Here is a 20,146-nt window from a genome sequence, read left to right on the forward strand (position 1 = left end):
AAAAAAAAAAATTACAATACTGTATTATAAATCATTTTGAGCACTTATGATTTCGAAGTGGAACACATTGGTATATTCCTACGGGAAAAAAATGTTTCACTTAAGACGAGGGTCAATTTCGAGTAAGATTCAGGATCGATAATGCCCATTAAGCGAAGTAAAACTGTACAGTGTGAAATTTACATTGCAATTAAATCATACAAAATACGTTCAACAATCTTTTTTTTTATTTTTTGACCAATTAAGATACAGATTAACTAACATATATAATGTAGCTTAACATTTTAACTGTAATTAATTACATGACATTTCCTGAAAATATACCTTACCAAAATGACATACATATGCAACTCACATAACGAAATTAAGCACTAATTATTATTACTGAGATTTATGTAGCTGTAACTTCCCAATTACAATTGTTTGCAGTTGTGAATCAGGCTTACTAGTGGTAATTATCAGCAGCGACTTCAAACGCTTTTCAGACCAGTAAATATTTTTTGTATACAGTATTTCATTTTGGAGTATATTTTTTCAGTGAGATACGTAATGCCAAAAGCAGAAAAAAGCCACGAGAAATCTTATGCAACCGATCAAACTGTGTGTGTGTGTAAGCCTCTTACAAAATTCCAGCAATGAAGTTAAATATTTACCTTTATAAAATTCACCACATTGGTTGGTTGCTTGGCTGGTTAAAGGGAACAAGCTACTAGGTCATCAGTCCCTTTGTCCTTGAACGGACAGGTCTATATGACTGTAGATCAGAGATAGCCTACTGTGGAAATCACATGGGAAGAAAATCCAAAGGCTACCAATGTCAGCGAAACTGAGGTACGGGACAAAAAGAAGAATGGGAGACAGAGGAAGAAAGGCAAGCAAGGTGCCCCATCTAGGGAGCAGCCGGAAGCCCCTGGTAGTGCAGAGGAATGAGCAGACATACATCTCCCAGCCCCTGCCACTTATCAGAATACACTACTCTGAGACTGCGTTGGAAAGATTAGCAACATGGAAAGGGCAAGAGAAGCACAGAGAGACAAAAAAATGAACAAGTCCCACAGACCACACGAGAGGAGAGGAAAGGGGGGGGGAGGCGGGGTGGGGCGGGTAGGAAGAGTAAAAGAGCTGGTAGGGTGAGGACTGGCCTGTACCATGAAGCCCAGATAGCTACAGCACAGTCTGGGCAGAGGAGGAAACACAGTGTTCTGCCAACTCCTCAATGGGCTGAGAAGGATAAGTGGCCCTCCCTTAAAGAGAGTGGTTAAAGCCTGCTTCACGAATAAAAAGTAAACCTAAGTCAGCCGCTGGTGCATCCTCTCCTAACAATAGGGGTATTGAGTCAGGGAGATTAAGAGTCCATCGCAGGGTGACTAGGTTGGGACAACGCAGCAAAAGTTAAACCACCGTCAAACAGGAGCCACAATGACAGTGCTATGGAGGAGATGACTATGAGTCAGCCAAGTACGGCTGGGCAGAGCCATCAAAGGTTGGCAGAGTCCTTGTGAGAGGCCTGCATGGAGTACCACCACAGATTCACAGTCTCCTTTATACCCATAGTTTGCTTGGTGAAGTCAGGGTGAGCAATTCTGCATTCCAGGCACCTGAAACTTGATGGTGTAATATCAATCAGAGGTGTGTTTTTGGAATAACACTCTCAAGAGCTGGTTTACTGGTAGCCCTTTTGGCCAGACTATCAATGAGTTCATTCCCTGGGATCTCGATGTGGCCTGGGGTCCAGGCGAACGTCACTGAGCATCCACACTGTTCAAAGGCATACAGGGAATCCTGGAACGCAATGACCAAGGGCTGGTGAGGATAGCACTGGTCAAGGTCTTGCAAACTGCTCAAGAAGTCACTGCAGATGACAAAGGACCCACGAGTACAGAAATGGATATGCTCAAGAGCAAGAAATGGCTACCAATTTTGCAGTGAAAACAGTACAACCATGTGCCAAGCAGAGCAGTTCAGTATGTCCCAGACGACCAGCAACCATTGAGCCATCAGTGCAGACTACTTCTGAACCCTGGGATGGGCCAAGGACTCAGAAAAATTGGCAGCCGAAGGCTTCAGAATGAACCAAGTCTTTCAGACCTTGTGAGAAACAACAAAGTTCAGAGAGGAGAGGCAGGATACAGATTGCAATCGTAATCCCTGATTGGGGCCTCCATTGCAGGAGATGGATTACCATGTTTGGAAAGAGGAGACAGTAGTGTGGATGCTTAGGGGAACTGTGAATGTGGGTAGCATACTTGGCAAGCTGTTGTTGGTGACCAATCAGCAATGGAGGGACCCCAGCCTTCACAAGTACACAGTTCACAGGGCTAGTTAGAAAGGCTCCTGTTGCAAGTCGAACCCCACAGTGGTGTATCGTATCCAGTATCCGTAGTGCTGAGGGCAATGCTGGACTGTAGGCCAGACTCCCATAATTGAGGCGGGATGGTATCAGGGCTTTGTAACCTGCAGAAGGGCAGTGCAATCTGCATCCCAGCTGGTGTTACTCAGGCAGCAAAGTTTATTAAGGTGCAGCCAGCATTTTCACTTATGCTGGCAAAGATGAGAAATTAATGTCAACCAAGAACCGAAGACCAGTGTTAAAAAATGATAAGTCTCCACCACATTGAGTAGCTGGTGGTCAAGGTAAAGTTCTGGGTACGGGTTAACTGTACATCATCAACAGAAGTGCATGACCCGAATTTTGGTGACAAAAAATCAAAAGCCATAGGTGAAGGGCCATGCCTATGCCTTTTCATGTGGCACCTCACAGTCGATGATCAGCAACACCCACACTAGATGAGCATTAGTAGAGGCAAGTGTCGTCAGCTTAGGAGGAGGGTGATACTGAGGACCCCACAGCTGTGGCTAGACCACTGATGACTACGAGAAAGAGAGTGACACTCCGTACAGCACCCTGCGGGACCCTGTTCTCTTGGATATGAGGGGTAAGGTGAAAATTTGGAACAGACCCTGAAGACTCCATTTATATAAGGTAGCAAGGATGAGGTGTTGCCATATGGTGTCACAAGCTTTATAGAGGTCAGAGAAGACAGCTATAATGTGTTGAAGTCAGGCAATAGCTGTTCAGATGGCAGACTCCCAGGAAATCAGATTATCAGTAGTGTAATGGGACAGAGCCAGAAGACCCCAAGACTCAAGGAGCCAACACAGCCACCATGCGTTCAAGCAAACTTACAGAGAACACTGGTGAGAGTTACTGGGGGATAACTGTACATCTCTAGAGGGTGATTACCCGGTTTCAGCACTGGGACAACAAAGCTTTCTCACCATTGCAATGGGTACTCACCCTCGCTTCAGAGGTGGCTAAAGATGGCAAGGATTGACACTGACAATCCACTGGTAGATGCTTCATCATTTGGTTGTGGATGCAACCTGGCCCTGGTGCTGTATCAGGGCAGTGGGCTAGGACACTGACGAATTCCCACTCACTGAATGGAGCATTATATGGCTCCAGGTGGCATGAAGTAAATTGCTTTCACTTCCACTGTTGTTTTAGGACACGGAAGGCAGGTTGATAATCCTCAGACAAAGAGCACAGCACAATGTTCGGCAACAGCGGCTGTGTCAGTGCAGACAGTGCCATTCAAGGTAAGACCAGGTACACCTGCAGGTGTCTGGTATCCATAAAGACATCTGATCTTAGCCCAAACCTCTGAATGAGAGGTACGTGGCCTGATGATCGAAACATACTGTTCCCAGCATTCGCATTTTTGTCTTTTTATTTGGTGGCAGATCTGGGCACGGAGCCACTTAAAGCCAACGAGGTGCTCCATTAATGGGTGCCGCTTATGGCACTGGACAGCACGCCTATAATCTCAAACGGCATCTACAATTTTTGAGGACGACCCAAGTACTGTTTTGCATCGGGGGGAGCCCGAGAAACAAGGGGTCATTAAATCAGCTGCTGAATGCGTGGCTGTAGTTGCATTCTGGACTGCCTCATCAATATCTCCATGTGGCGGCCAGCCAAGGTCGACAGCAGAGGTGAAAGCATCCCAGTCAGCACTGTCGAGAGCCCACCTGGGCAGGTACCCATGGTAATGAGACTGAAGGAAGGACAGGAAGATTGAGAAGGTTCCAGCTCTTGGCTGTGATACGAGTGCATCTACAGAGCATCAAGTTAAGTGTTTATCCTTTTCTGTGTTTTCCACTTAGTATATTTATTAAACTTCGTGTGTGTTTCTCTGATTAAGAGGGTTAATCTCATGTTTTTGTAAGTGTACATTCATTCATTCTGTAGAACAGTACTTGCTCATTTGCTTTGTGTTGAAAGCAACTGTCTGTTCATTAGTGAGCCAGTCAGTTAGGCTCCAGATTTCGACAGTGATATGAGTTCATCTACAGAGAGACAAATTAAGTGTTTGTCCTTTTCTGTGTTTTCGATGTAGTATATTTATTAAATTTCGTGCATGTTTCTCTGTTTAAGAAGGTTAATCTCACATTTTTGTAAGTGTAAATTCATTCAGTTTTTAGCGCAATTGTTGCTCACTGAACAGACAGCTATGTAGCTCTTTAACACACCAGCGTCCATTGGTGACACATCAGTAGGGTTGCAAGTCACATATCTAGGATTGTCTGCTTTTATAGTTCACTTCTTCAGTTAGTCTTGTTAGGATGGATAGGTTCTGCTTCCGAGGCACCTCCTAGTGCACCCAATGCAACGGATCCGCCCTCACAGTAGGGTGAGTGGCTGGTGGTAGTGTGTTCGCATTACTCAAGGTGAAGGGCCAATGTGGAGACCAGCCACCTGGTCTCACCCGTTCACCCTATGAGTGGGCAGGGGGCCACTCGTTCGAAGGGTCCGAGCAGGCTAATGGAGGAGGGATTTACTAGTTATTGGGACCTCGAACATTAGGCCTGTCACGGAGCCCCTTAGGCTGATAGCATTTGCAACTGGAAAGAAAACCAATGTGCACTTGGTATGTCTGCAGGGGGGGGGGGGCGCTTGCCCTGTGGCTATCGAGTATGCAGGGTGGAGTCATCTGCAAGTCATGGCTTGCGTTGGCACTAGCGATGCCTGTCGCTTGGGTTCTGAAGCGAACGTCAGTTTGTACATGTGGCTGGTGGAGGTGGTGAAGACAGCTGGCCTCGTGCATGGAGTGCAACCAGAGCTTGCTGTTTGCAGAATCATTCCCAGAGTTCATCAGGGCCCTTTGGTTTCGAGCCCAAGAGGAGCGTCTCAGCCAAACACTTCGTTGACTCTGTGATGATCTTGGCTGCAGATTTTTAGACCTGCATGTGGGGAATTGTATGATGCACCCTGATAGGTGAAGGATGCACTACACAAAGGAAGCAGCTACTCAGATGTGGAGTGCACATGAGGTTTTTTTAGGCTAGGTGGTGGTTTGAGGTGCTCTGATGAACACTCACCAGTTTATTCACCGCAAGGAAAGACAAACAGCGTTCAAAATAAAGACACTTCGACTAAATTGTTGAAGTATTTGTAATAAAGTACCTGACTTTACTGCCCTCCAGGAAAGTTCTCACACTCAAATTATTTTTGGGACTGAGAGCTGTCAGAATCCCGAAGTGGAAAGCTCTGAGATATTTAGCGAGTCATGGAACATGTATCGGAAAGACAGATTAGAGGCCATAGGAGGGGGTGTGTTTGTTGCAGTTGACAAAAATATTGTCTCTACTGAAGTCAAAGTTGCATGTGACAGCAAATTTATCCGGTTGCATGTAACAGGTTTAGGTGAAACTAAGTTAACTGCTGGATGTTTTTACAGCCACCCAATTCTGCTGTGACGGTTCTTGAATCATTCGAAGAAAGTCTACAGTCAATAGCGTGCAAATATTCAGATCATGCAATATTATTTGGCCGAGTACATACTGGGATGTCTATGGATTCACTGTGGTGGGGTACAGACAAACAGTCGTGTGAAATACTTTCAAACATGTTTTCTGAAAATTGTGTTGCCAGCTAGTTCGTCAGCCCACACGCAATCGAAATATCTAATACCTTGTAGCTACAAATAGGCCGGACCTTATAAACAGTGTCAGCATAGAAATGGAGATTGTTACCATGATGTCACTATAACAACTATGATTACAAAAGTTAATAAATCAGTCAAGAAGAGTGTTTCTGCTGGATAAAGCAGATAAGCAGTTATTATCATCTCACTTAGACAGTGAAATGGCATCACTTAGTTCAAAAGGATGGAAAAGACTCACAATGGTTTACTAAAGAAATTTGGCGGATACTGAGGAAGCAGAGGCTGTTGCACTCTAGGTTCAAAAGCGGATGCACAAATGACGACAAGCGAAGGTTAACAGAGATTTGCGCATTTGTGAAAAGAACTTTGCATGAAGAATACAACTATCCCCCGTCACATGTTAGCAAAAGATCTGGCAGAGAACCCAAGAAAATTCTGGTTGCATGTAAAATTGGTAAGTAGGTCTAAGGCTTCTATTCAATCCCTTGTTGACCAGTCTGGTGTGGTAATTGAAGGTAGCAAAACAAAAGCCGAAGTTTTAAATTTCATGTTCAAGAAATCATTCACTCAGGAGAACCGTACAAACATACTGTCATTTGACCGTCGGACAGACTCCCATATGGACAACATAGAAATAAGCATACCTGGCATAGAGTAACAACTGAAAAATTTCAAAACAAATAAATCATCAGGTCCATACGGAACCCCAGTTTGATTTTACAAAGAGTACTATACAGCATTCGCCATTTACCTAGCTTACATTTATTGTGATCTCTCGCACAGAACGAAGTCCCACGTGACTGGAAAAAAGCGCAGGCGTCTCCAGTATATAAGACAGATAAAAGATCACATCTGCAAAATTACAGACCAATAACCCTAACTTCCATATACTGCAAAATTCTTGAACATATTCTCAGTTTGAATGTAATAAACTTTCTTGAGACTAAGAAGCTTATGTCCATGAAACAGCACAGTTTTAGAAAGCATCGCTTGTGCGAAACTCAGCTCGCCCTTTTCTCACATGATATACTGAGAACCATGGATGAAGTGCAACAGGTAGACTCCATATTTCTGGATTTCCAGAAAGTATTTGACATGGTGCCCCATCGCAGGCTGTTAATGAAGGTACAAGCACAGGAAATAGGTTCACAGATTTGTGAGTGGCTCAAACACTTCTTAAATAATAGAACCCAATATGTTGTCCTCGACAGCGAGTGTTCATCAAAGATGTGGGTATTGTTGGGAGTGCCAAAGGGAAGTATGATAAGACCACTGTTGTTCTCTATATACATAAATGATTTGGCAGACAGGCTAGGCATCAGTCTGTGGTTGTTTGCTGATGATTCCATGGTGTATGGTAAGGTGTCGAAGCTGGGTGACTGTAGGAAGATACATGACAGATTAAAACCTGTCATGTTAAGATATAGTATTACTAGTGTCCTGCTTGACACAGTCAAGTCGTTTAAATAACTGGGCATAACATTGCAAAGCAACATGAGGTGGCACGAGCATTTGAAGCATGTGGTAGGGAGGGCAAATTGGTTGACGTCAGTTTACTGGGAGAATTTTAGGAAAGAGTTGCTCACCTGTGAAGGAGACTGCATAGGGGACGTTGGTGTGACCTATTCTTGAGTACTGCTTGAGTGTTTGGGATCTGCACCAGGTTGGGTTGAAGGAAGCCATTCAGAGGTGGCTGGCTAGATTCGTTAATGGTAGGTTTGAACAACAGGTGTTATGGAGATGATTCGGGAGCTCAAATGTGAATCCTTGGAGGGAAGGCAACATTCTTTTCGAGAAACACTATTAAGAAAATTTAGAGAAATGGCATTTGATGCTGACTGCTCAACGATTCTACTGCCACCGACATACACTGCACATAAGGACCATGAAGATAAGATACGAGAAATTAGGGCTCATACGGAGGCATCCAGACAGTCGTTTTTCCCTCACTCTATTTGCAATTGGATCAGGAGGGGAAATGGCAAGTAGAGGTACAGTGTACTCTCTGCCATGCACCGTACAGTGGCTTGCAGAGTATTTATGTAGGTGTAGATGTAGAAGTGGTCACTACTACACAGGTCATTGTTGACCCTCTAGTGGATGGATGGAGAAGACAAGGACTGCAAATGGAAAGGTCAATGGCTGAGAAGATTCTGTGCACCACACTGAAGTGTATGGGGGTATCAGTATTCAAGAAGCAAAGGTCAAGTTGTGCCAATAAATTTTCAAGTTCTTTACCAAGGCAAGTGACCATGTTTCTACCCCACATAGTGTTATCGGCGTTAAGATCACTCAAGATTAGGGAAGGTGGAGGGAGCCGAGACCCTTCAGCATCAGGAGGGAGGTAAACAATGCACACAGTAATATCCTGAAAAGCCCTTACCCAAACAGTCACAGCCTCCAAATGTGTACTAAAAGGCATGAATTCACCATACAGAGTGTTTAGAACATATGTGCAAACCTTGTCATAGGCAGCACGATTCTTATATCCGCAGTATCTATGAAGGGCTGGGATCCGTTTTGCTGGAAACCAGGTCTCCTGAAGGGCAACACAGAAAGCAGATAAGTGCTTAAATGATGTCATAGTTCAGCCAGGTGGTGGAAAAAAACACTACAATTCCACTGCAAAATAATGTTGGTCAATGTACAGTTAGGCCATGAAGGGACCAAGGGAGCAGGTTATGCCTTAGGCTCACCTGCTGCCACTTGTTGCGGGGTTATGGCATCTCAATATACATAGGTGCAGGGTTTTGTTGTGTGGTGCAGAGTGTATCCTTAGGGGCTGCTGGAACCTATTCCTTGGCTACATGAGTGCAACAAGTGGGATCTGGTAGTGTGGGGCCACCAGAAGTCCTACTTCTTAGAGGACTACTTCTTGTCTTTCCTCTCCTTAGAGGGTCTCAATGATTGCAAGGGATTCTTTGAATCAGTTTCAGGTAAAGATGATGATCGCGAAGCCCTGTGATCAGCAGCCTGTGGCTCCATCAGCCACTGGCTGGTGTCCAGTTATAGGCTGGCAGAAACCTTGGAAGAAAGTGTCTTGAGAATCCAGAAGAAGGTGATTTGTCTCCAGCTGGGAGGTGGGGAACTATGCCCCTGGTGGGTGGGAAACCACTGATCGCAAAGTAGGTGTGGGGAAAGCAGCAAGAGGGGAGCCCCCAACAATTGCTGGGAAGTCATGGTTGAGCAGCTCTTTGGACCCACTTAGGAGATGTAATGGGTGGGAGCACCATTGCTGAAGGAGGCGACATCATCATAGCTGTAGCATACGACATTGTTTGACATGCTGAGTGCCACTGTTCATAGTTCTTCTTGGGCCCTTGGTAACTTAGTTTGTACAGAGTTTTGTATTCTTGTATTTTCTTTTCTCTATGGAAATGAGTGGTCTGGTGAGTGAGGAATTGATACAGATGGGGGCACGTGCATAGGGAGAGTTTGCATGCAGCACTCCTCCACAATCTCTACAGCATGAAGCCATGTGCTCAAATTTCAGGCACTTGAAGCACCGCATAGGGGAGGGGGGCAAGGACATGTGATCTCACATCGCATTGGTACACCATCACCCTGACCTTTTCAGGTAACGAATCATCCTCAAAGGTCACAATGAAGGCACCAATAGCAACCCTATTGTACTTTGGCCCCCTATGTACACGACAGACAAAGTGTACTCCCAACTGCTTCTAGTTGTTGTGTAGCTCACTATCAGATCATAAGAGTAGTTCTCTGAGGAAAATGATGCCCCAAACTAAATTTAGACTGCTATGGGAAGTGACAGTCACCAGTATGTCATCCAGCTTGTTACAAGTGAGCAGTGCGCATGACTGGGCAGGGGAGGCCATATTGATCAAAGCTGACCCACTTTTCATTTTAGGGATGGATGCCACTTTCCCAGACTTGTCTTCGAAGTTCTCCACATAGAACAATAGCTTTGTGACCCAGAAGGGATCACCATCAGTCCTTGCACAAACCAAGTATTGCAGGGAGTATTGGTCTGCTTGCTGCTTAGCTCTCTGTTCCTCACATGGTGTAGCCAGGGAAGGGAACTCATGTCTCTCTGCATTGAAAGAGGACTGTCCTTTCATAGAGATTGCTGGTGCCATATGGCCACCAGCAGGAGATAACTTCATCTGATCCAATTCATTTGTGCCATTGTGCCACCCACTCTGAATAGGGGTTCTGCCCATGGGCACCACCCAGCCTGAGCAATGGCTACATGGCCTGTAATCCATTTCTCAAACTCCCCATGCCCCAGTCAAGATGGGTACATAGTACTTGTCATACATGGGGAGTTTTCAGCTCAGGCACCAACAGTGTGATCCCTGCACGGTCAGGTGGCTATCAGTGTGCAGGTTCTTGCTGCCTCCCCCCCCCCCCCCCCCCCAATAACCCAATAACAGGATGCAGGATGGCTACCGTGTTGGGTTTTGAGTGTATTACCATACTAAAGGGAAGGGTGCACAAATGAGAAGGCACAAAGGTCCCTTGGTGACCTTCCCTGCATGATTCACACTTCTGGAGAATTTTCAAAATTTGTGGCCAAACCCAACTTTATTCTATGGAAAGTTAAACAATACACCAGAAGTGGAAATTCAAGGCCCAATCATAAATCAGGTCCGAGCTGGGTCAGTACCAAGAAAACCATCAGATGGAGAGGCAGAGGGGGAAAGGTATTGTATGGTGGAAGTATAAAACTGCAGCACTGAAAAGAAGTAATGTTGCAAAGGTTGGGACCCTGTGGTAGCCAAGCACGTACTCACAAAAGAGTTGTCAGCCCCTTGGAATGAAGCTAACACTGCAAAGCAACCACTTCCATTTGAATTTCTGGGGAAAAGTCTCAATATCGGCATTCAAGAATTTTAAAAAATCTTGATATTGTTTGCAGTTGCGTCAAAATGTGAAAAATGGGACTGAAAATTTGTTTTTACAGCACTCAAAGTTTCAATTGCAGAATCTACTGGAAACAGAGCCTTTGACTGCTGACATGTCCAGCATGTGTTAAAACGCATGAAACCTTTTTTGTTCAATTGAGACAAAACAATTTTTTGTCGAAAGGATTTAACATGATTGTACAATCAGGAAGTACCTCATTTTCTACTTGTAATTTTAAATTTTGGTCAGCCGTATGTCTAGATAAATCTTTATAAAATGGTAACTTCTGTAACCACTTATTCTTTTGTAACTTAGCCAAAGGACAGTTCCTTTCATTCGAGAAATTTGTGATTGTTCTTTGGAGCTCAGATATTGCATCAGAGTTTTTCCAGAGCTATGCCAACATACTGATGTATAATATGGTAAGTCATTTGCTTCAGTCTCTTCAATAAAGAGCATGTGATCTTCTATTATTAACAGCTGACATGACTGGCTTTAAAACTTCTGACATATCCAAATACTTTCTGCACAAAGACTGTTGATGAATGATGAATTGTCATTTTCTACCGCTTTTAACACGAGAGCAATGACACATTCATTTTTTCGATATGTTTTTGGTGCCATCAGTTTACCACTGAAGATTTGTTTTTTGAACAGCATTTTCTATTCCTTTAAAAAAATGTCTCCCACAGCTGTGCTGTTAATTAAATGTAATTGCATTTGGAATAACTATGAAAATGTTTAGTCTTCATATGAAGTTTTATATTGTATTATCTGAGAACTGATACTGCTTCATTGTAAATTATACACATTGCCTTATTACTCAACTCAATCATGAAATATTGATGTCCTCACTGTTCTTTAAAATTACTACACTCACTATCTACCTTCCACTTATTTTCCATATTCACACAAATCCAAACAACAGGGGTGTAACTGCAAATCATAATGATGTCAATTAATAGTATTAAGAGCAAGGATGCTGAGTAAAGAATTGCACTAGATTTATCTTTAACTCAATTAGAATTTAATTAAATACTCACTGTTAAACACGCTGTATCTTCACTAAGAAACTCTATTCAGAAAACACACTAGTCCAGCTATATATTACTTTTCAGAATGCACATGTTGCCATTAGCTACAAGATGGCGTTGTGCTACTGCAATTAACTTTTCTAACTCTCCAGAAGACATCACTACTGTACATTTAACATTGTTGGAAGTAGTCATGACAATATGTAAAGCACAGCATGCTCATAGGTTATCACTGTGGCAATGAAATGACCTGGACAATCACCCATAGGTGCCAACAGAAATTGCAGAGTGGAGTCCACCATGGTTCACTGTGGCATAGATGATATTTCAATCACTGTTTAGTCCTGAAACGAAAATGTCCACATAATTCAACACTACAGCTCAAGGTCAAACAATAATTAGTTCAGAGCATAATAACTACTGCGGTGCCACACAGTGTCAGCTCGTAAAGACTGGGAGCAGTGGTAAGCACCAACTTTGAATTGCACTGAGGAATTCTTGGCAGTTCTACAGTACCAGTCTTTAAGAAAACTTAGAAAAAGTAGACAGACTATAGCTATTCATGATGGGACTAAGTGGAAGAGCCAGTTTGGCCTTTAGGGTAAAAAGTTCCATCTCTAATGACCTTATCTGTCAACAAGATACAAAACAATAAACTAACTTTCTTTCTTCTACCATAGTAGATTATCAATGAGCCTCAAAGTGGAATCCATGCATGTATTGTCAGCACTGAGCAAGTTGGAAATTCTTTTCCATGTACTTCTCTTTTCGTGACAGTCATCATGCTGCTTCCTCTGCTCAGTAACTCATTGTATATATAACGGCAGAGACTGCCAACATGTATATCTAACCTGCAACTTTTTTTGATAACAACAACTCACACAATTTGTTATTCTTTGCCAGAACACCAGGAATCAGCAGACTTCTTTCAGCTTGTTAATGGCTCGGTTGACATTTTGAAGTGTCATCAAAAAAACAGTAGTGAGTACTTTTGAAACTAACAAGCACCTCCCAAAAACATTCCCTGACAACATGTATTTCTGCTGAGAAAAAATGCACATTGGCAACAGAAAACAGCTACTGCTGTTCTGGAAAGTACTGTTAACATCACTTAATTCTTTGTTTGGCTTTCATTCTGACCTTCTGTTGCCTGGGATTAGGCGTATTTTAACAGGGTGGCTGTACCAGGATTGACTCTAAAATTTGTTTTTGCAGAACACAGGTATCACTTTTTATCAACATCCTCCTCTGAAAGAAGTAAGACATCGCCTTCATTTGTTGCTTTTGGGAAAGTATGATCATGACATTCCACTCTCGAATATTTCATCAGTGTGACTAGAAGATGATCTATTCCTGTCATCCAGTTTATTTTATGGAATTCTGCCTGATATGTCTGAAGCACTGAAAAATTGTAAAAGGTAGTGCCAAAACATGGGAATTACAGCAGGCAATGACATCCTGCTTTCCCTACATTCCAGTGTTGATCAGGTCATCTTTGCTGAGAAAGAAGATGTCATGTCTTATATATTAAGAAAACTTAAAGAAGAATATCAGCAGTGGGGCATGAAAATTAACTTTACCAAGACTGAATACTTAGTTGTCAGAGGTATAGGAAGGGACCTTGTTATGGATGATGGACCTATAGTAAAGTGTAATTGATCAAATAAATATTTAGCGACAATCATTTCTGATAAAGGTCCAGGAATAAAACTACATCAAAAAAGTTGAAGAGAATGATATATGAAATTTTAGTTGAGAGCATTGCTCTGTATGGTGCTGAACTGTGGGAAGTTTCCAGAAATTAAAGGCAAGGGAAATGAATTTTGGAGACAAAGTTGTGAAGTAATAGGAAGAGACACAGTAAGGAATGAAGTAGTATGAGAACAGAAAGAAGTTACAACAGATATTGTGGACACAACTGAAAATAAAGAGCTAAAATGGTATGGACATCTAGAAGAATGCCAGAGGAAACATGGGCTTATAAAATATGGGACTGGAGACCTCTGCAACACAGAAAAAGAGGAAGACTACGGGTGTATTGGAATGATGGAGAGAGCCATGCGATGCAGGACAGGGTCATGCAAGAAGAGAAGTGGCAAGATAGAAGGAGATGGAAACTTTGATGCGAGAGATACTGCATGGTGTAGAAAACTCGCAGAAAGAACAAAATGTCTGAAGCAATGGCCATGTCCGATGGGGAAGCAGAGATATAGGACATAAGTTTAAGTGTGAGGCTGCTGCCCGTCTGCTCTGACAAAAGATGTTGAGTGATCAGCAGAAGGATTCAGATATCTGGTATGTTACATTGCACAATGTGCTGCAAAATATAACAACAGACTGGGGTCGTCACCAAATGAAACACTTTGTCTTCCTCCAATGCACCTCTCAGAATACGGTTGGTTAGAATTTCAATCATGAGATTCATTAGTGTCATCTCTCTCTCTCTCTCTCTCTCTCTCTCTCTCTCTCTCTCTCTCCAAAAGATGACAGCATATTTCTATCATATACCACCTTGTGTGAAAAGATCACAACACAGTCATGCACTTTAGAATTGTGTGCAGCTATGACATAGGATAGGTACATGGCCTAGTCATTGTGATAGTTGTCCACATAATATCTACAAATTTTACTGTTCTAATGATGAGTGATTTCCATTCTTCTTTTTATTGAGGGTGAAAGGTACTAGTTCTTAGCTTACTGTTTTGCAATAAATGGCATAGTTGATCAGTTAGCTTGGATGTGAAGTTGGTGCTATGATCTGAAATTACTGTGTTGGAAACACCAAACTCCAATTACCAGTTGTTTACCATTGCCTGTGCCATTGTATATGCTTGCTGATTCAGGACTGCAACCATCCCATCTTAATGTGAAAAGTGATCTATGATGGTAAACATGTAGTGGTTACCCACCAATGTTAGGTTGAATGCATCCAAAATGTTCATTCCCACCATTTCAAATGGCCTGGATACCTCTGATAATATTTACAGCAGTATTCATTGATAACTGAGATGGGCATGATGTGAACATGGTCTCAACTCTTCACACACTGGTTAACATCCTGTCTCCTTGTCCTCTATCAGTATCGTTCCGCTATTCTGACAATCGGTTGTCTTTTGTCCTCTATAAATTCCTATAATACATGATTGTGCGCTTTCTTCAACACTTTGTCTCTCGGAACTGTGGACACCACAATATGTAGACCACTCCTCTACATCTTTAGAAAAAGCATCATCATCATCTAAATAGACCATACACTGATGCAGTCTTGTCCCCTTAGTATTCCATATAATAACTTCTGGAATGTAGCAGGTGCATTCTGAAACCCAAATGGCATCTGCTCATATTAGTAGTATCCCCACATAATGGTAAACACAATCTTCTGGAACCACTACCAACTGGTGATACACACTCTTTAAATTCATGTTGGAGGAGTATTTACATTGACCCAGGTTGTCCAAAATTTCTTTTATATTTGGTATAGGATATGTGTCCATCACTTTTCTTGCATTCAGATATTGGTAATCACAAGAAAACGTATAATTCCTCATCCCCTCTGATGATTTCTTTGGCATAATGACAATGTGTTCCCCATGGACTAATCACTCTCCTCAATAATATCATCTTCATCTGCTCAGTAATGGATTCCTCCAGTATCAGTTGCAAGAGCTGAAATATTCTATATAGCTTCTTGTAGGCTGGAGGGTTATCGCTCATCAGGATTTTATACTGTGTTACAGGTGTTGTTGTTAACAGTCCACTAGGATCAAACAAATCCATGAATCATATTAATAGAGTTTCCATCATTATTCTATCTTTCCCTTTTAAATACTGTGCTTTTTCGCATAATACAGGTAGTTTGCTTGCAACAAAGGTCTTCACTCAACCTACATAAACTGTCCTCATCCTAGACATCCAAACTGGCAATCAATATTCTTTTTGGAATACCCACTTCTTTAGAGCCAAAATTACACTCACTCATTGGAACGATGTAAACTCCATATACTTCATGCATGCATGCCACCTCTACATACAAAACAACACAATGTACCCAATTCATTATTGTGTACCAGCAGCTCTATAACACGACATATTGTTTAGTGTGTCAGTACACCCACTCACCCAGAGTAGTCTTCCTGTAACTCTTGGTACTTTATCATGAGAACTGAGCTTTAATGAATGTGCACACAGTTTATTTGGTTCCACCTTTGAACCTTGTGACAAAGTATTATTTGCAGTGGCCATTCGCAGCCAGAACAATGTTCCACAGATCAATTTTTGCGTGTGACATTTGTCCAGAAAATCTGGTCCTAGCATTGTGCAGAACTCCTCACTGACTTGGGGCAATACTGTCATACATTCCCTAATAGTCCTTGCTCCAATACAGAAATTGAGCAATGTCGACCCCAATGATGCCTCATCATTTTCCCCTAGTCCACGTAATCTATATCACAGACAATTCAGTCTCTTCCTGTCCAAGAGGTTGAGACTAGTCAGAAACACGAGTCCCAGTGTCCAATAAAAACTTATGTTCCATTCCATCCACCATGCCCACCAATCAACACTAAGCCTCTGCACCTGCCTTTCATGCATTATGCTTCACTAGGAATGCTGCCAAGCAGTTGAGGAATTACCATTGGCACTTCATGAAGCTTTACCTCGACATCACCCACTTTGCTTCCTATTCTGACAATTCCGTGCCCAATGCTTCACCAACTCACACTTGTAACAGAGGTTTGTGGCATTGTTTTCCAAGGGTAGCACACATGTCGACACCTATAGCACTTCACTTCTGAGGAATAAAAAAAAATGGTTCAAATGGCCCTGAGCACTATGGGACTTAACATCTGAGGTCATCAGTCCCCTAGAACTTAGAACTACTTAAACCTAACAAACCTAAGGACATCACACACATCCATGCCCGAGGCAGGATTCGAACCTGTGACCGTAGCGGTCGCGCAGTTCCAGACTGAAGCGCCTACAACCGCTCGGCCACACCGGCCAGCTCTAAGGAATAAAAATTCTATTTATTTGTACCCAAGTTGCTATGTCTACTGCCTGCAACTGTACAGCAACATTAACTGCAGCAGCCAAAATCCTTTTCATTCTCCATTCATGCCCTCCTTGACATACAGAGTTCACATCTAGCACCCTGTGTTTTGTCTCTGAAATAATAATTTTATCTGCTTCATCATTCTGTGTTAACTTACATGTTTTCACATTGATTTTCACAATTCAATCTAAGAAGGTTTCATTCCTGAAATATTCCATTAAGTTGTTTCCTGAAGGGTCTGACACAATTCTGCTTGTGGTAGCACTGGTATCAGTCCCTTCTTGAATTGTTCAAATGTGCATATTTTATTCAACATCTCATGACACACCCGTCTGCTTCACCCGCTGACCATAACTTGGTCATGTGCAAACATAATTCGTCCAACCAATTTTGCAGACTACACGCAGCTTCCAGATTGTCAATAAGTTCTAACAAATTCTTAATCCCATAAAAGGAGCCACTAGACTAGCCACAATGAGATCTACAGAAGGAACAGTCAAATAATGGAAAATCCAGGATGGAATGTAACAGAAGGAACAGGTACACTGCATGAAGCTTTTGCTTCTACCATCCCAACTAGGTCACTGTGTCCATGGGCATTACCTGCTGTTAAAGTGCCTATCTGCCCTTGTAATGCAGAATTCTTCTCTGATAGTTCAGTCATCTGCTTGATTAAATTTTTAACCATTTCGTGCATCATCATTGCTCAAGTTTCTGGGATTTGTACAACCTCCGTCTACAGACAATACAATACATCTAAAGTACATCAAACATTAACAAATCGAGGACAGACATCACAAACAATTGGGCATAAGTAAAAAAAAAAAAAATATATCATTCGTTACAACAGACCGTAGCCCATCAAGATTCTGATCACTGATATGCCTCATGCCAATAATGTCAGCAAGTACTACACGTAACTGGTACTGCCTGCATACATGGAAATTTGTGACCTAGTAAATCACAATACAAGTAAATCACAATACTGGCACCTCACTGGCATAAACAGTGCTCTCTACAGTTTCCTCTAACTGTGAAAGTCCACTAGTCCCTCTGGTTTCACAAATCATACCTTCATTTTCCTAGACATATCACTTCTATATACCATGGTCATGTACAAAAAAAAAAAAAAAAAAATAAGAAGGTCAAAAAAGTAGAAACTCACTCATGAAAACCATACCGCCAAACTCCAGATTGTAGCTGGAGACGTGGTCCTGCAACCAGCTGCAGATATCAGTGACCACTTCTGATAACACTTACTGAGACTGGGATGGGAAGCTTCTATGGTGGGTAATGGAACCAGGCTGGTAGACATCAGGAGAAACCATAACAGGACCATGGCTCAGACATGAAGGAATCGGGTCACCTATGGCATAGTGGCTCTGATTTTTTTTTGATGCATCAATGGTATTTTCTGGTCCCTCTGCTGTGCTGGGCTGCCTGGTAACTATTCAGTGCCTTGGGAAAAGTACTTGTCATATCAGCAAGTAGCCCCTGATGTAACTTTGCCTGGAAGGCCCAAACTGTCCTGCTTCTATGGCCTCTTGCATTAGCTGTGTCTAAATTTTACTCTGACATGCCCAGTAAATTATTTGTGATGCAATATAATAAACACCTTTCAATACTCACACATACAAGTACTTACAATTACCACTGGGAGTAGTCAGAACCCTATTTATTTTCTAACATCAATTAATGGTACAACCACTTGATACGTTCCGAGGTGACAACTCTGTACATTCATCCATTGCTGCAGCTGAAGGTGCAGGTTACAGATAAGCCACATCTGGTGCATTTTCAGGACATACCCATTTGAATGTACAAATTTGGTCCCCATCCCAAGTGGGCCTTATATACCACAAGCATGTCATCATCCTAGCACCAAACAGAGTGAGATGGCTTCAGAACCAGATGCAGCACTGCCAACCAGATGAGTCACAAGATAGCTTCCCATTCTGAAGAAGCTGGCTTTGCAACTGACATACAGATGCCTCTTACCCCTTTTCTGTTATGTTCACTGACATACCTCCCTCCTGCACCTCCCATAAACCATCATGTTATAGGAAACCTACTACACATGTGTGAGATCTGAATGAAAAGAGTAAACATGAGACAATTACAGAACCAGTTAGCACCCATCTACCAGGTGATCACATGTGCACCTACATATTCCACACTCCTAACAGAAAATTCCATCCATGTGAATACCTATTTAGACACTCCTTGGCTACTATCAACTATGCCAATATTAGTCACAGCAAATTGCTAAATTCACAGATTCTGGTGATATACTGAAGAGGACTTGAATGTAAAAAGAAATTCTTCTCTGTGGACACAGGGGCAGTAGCAGCAGCACGTTCTCCTGCAACCTGCCTCTGCTGCACACTGCTTCAAATCAGTTGACCAAACATTTTTTGTGAAGAGGCAGCAGTTGTGTCTGCATTATTATTTTTGTAAACACTTTTTTTAATTTTTGGTGATTTTGTAGATACAGATATGGCCAAACAATGTGCTACCAACAAATTATTTTTCCTGTTAGGGGAAATTAACCGTGGAAATTGTTATCATGCTCAGAAATCACAGTCTAGTGCTCTAATAGGGTGCAGTAACTTCTCTAGTGATATTAATGATTATATTTTAACCATACAAGTGCCCAATACCATGGAGTACAGTGTCGCACAAAATGTGGTGGCAGTCATAATGTCTCATCTCACAAAAGTACTATCCCAAAATGCATTTACTGTCCCAGAAATCACTCATCAACTGACAGAAACTGTCCTGAATTAAAAACATCACTGGATATTAAATTCATTGTGGTTGCTAATGATATTACATTACAAGCAGCTATTAATATGTATAAGAATTGCAGATATTCTCAAGCTGTGCAAAACCCTGGATCCAATTTGAGAAATGAATAATATTTTCCCTCAGTTTCTGGAGCAGCTGCTTCACCTCTGACATGACAGTTTAATATAACAGTAATGAACTGCATTTCAGCAAGAGGAAATATGAGCATTCCATTGCATTTCACCACTGCCCCACAGGAACTAATTGCACAATGGCAGCACGAAGCACTTGTGCCCCACCTGTGCCTCAAAATGCTCCAGAGGACAGGGGCTGTTACACAGGGACACAAATGCCTGAGATTTCCATTTACAGCCCAGAAAATGTTTGTACCACCTCTCTTACCAGTGACAATAATACACCAAAAGCCTTACCTGCAACAAGTACGTGCAATTCTGGAG

The 20,146-nt window shown here is 42.3% G+C and overlaps 1 protein-coding gene across 2 annotated transcripts in view; it reads right to left on the minus strand.

The window, feature by feature from the left end:
- The window catches only part of LOC126458514 (WD repeat-containing protein 73-like), a 131,023-nt gene that overhangs the window by 92,654 nt on the left and 18,223 nt on the right, over window positions 1–20,146 (minus strand). Inside the window, exon 2 of one of the 2 annotated variants that reach the window (XM_050095622.1) lies at window positions 11,861–12,195. The exons of the other annotated variant lie outside the window; for it this stretch is intronic. The gene's annotated coding sequence lies outside the window, so the exon portion shown is untranslated. The remainder of the gene's footprint in view (window positions 1–11,860; window positions 12,196–20,146) is intronic. 2 annotated transcript variants of the gene reach the window in all.

This window comes from Schistocerca serialis, chromosome 1 (assembly GCF_023864345.2).
Source record: "Schistocerca serialis cubense isolate TAMUIC-IGC-003099 chromosome 1, iqSchSeri2.2, whole genome shotgun sequence".
In the NCBI taxonomy this organism is placed as follows: domain Eukaryota; kingdom Metazoa; phylum Arthropoda; class Insecta; order Orthoptera; family Acrididae; genus Schistocerca; species Schistocerca serialis.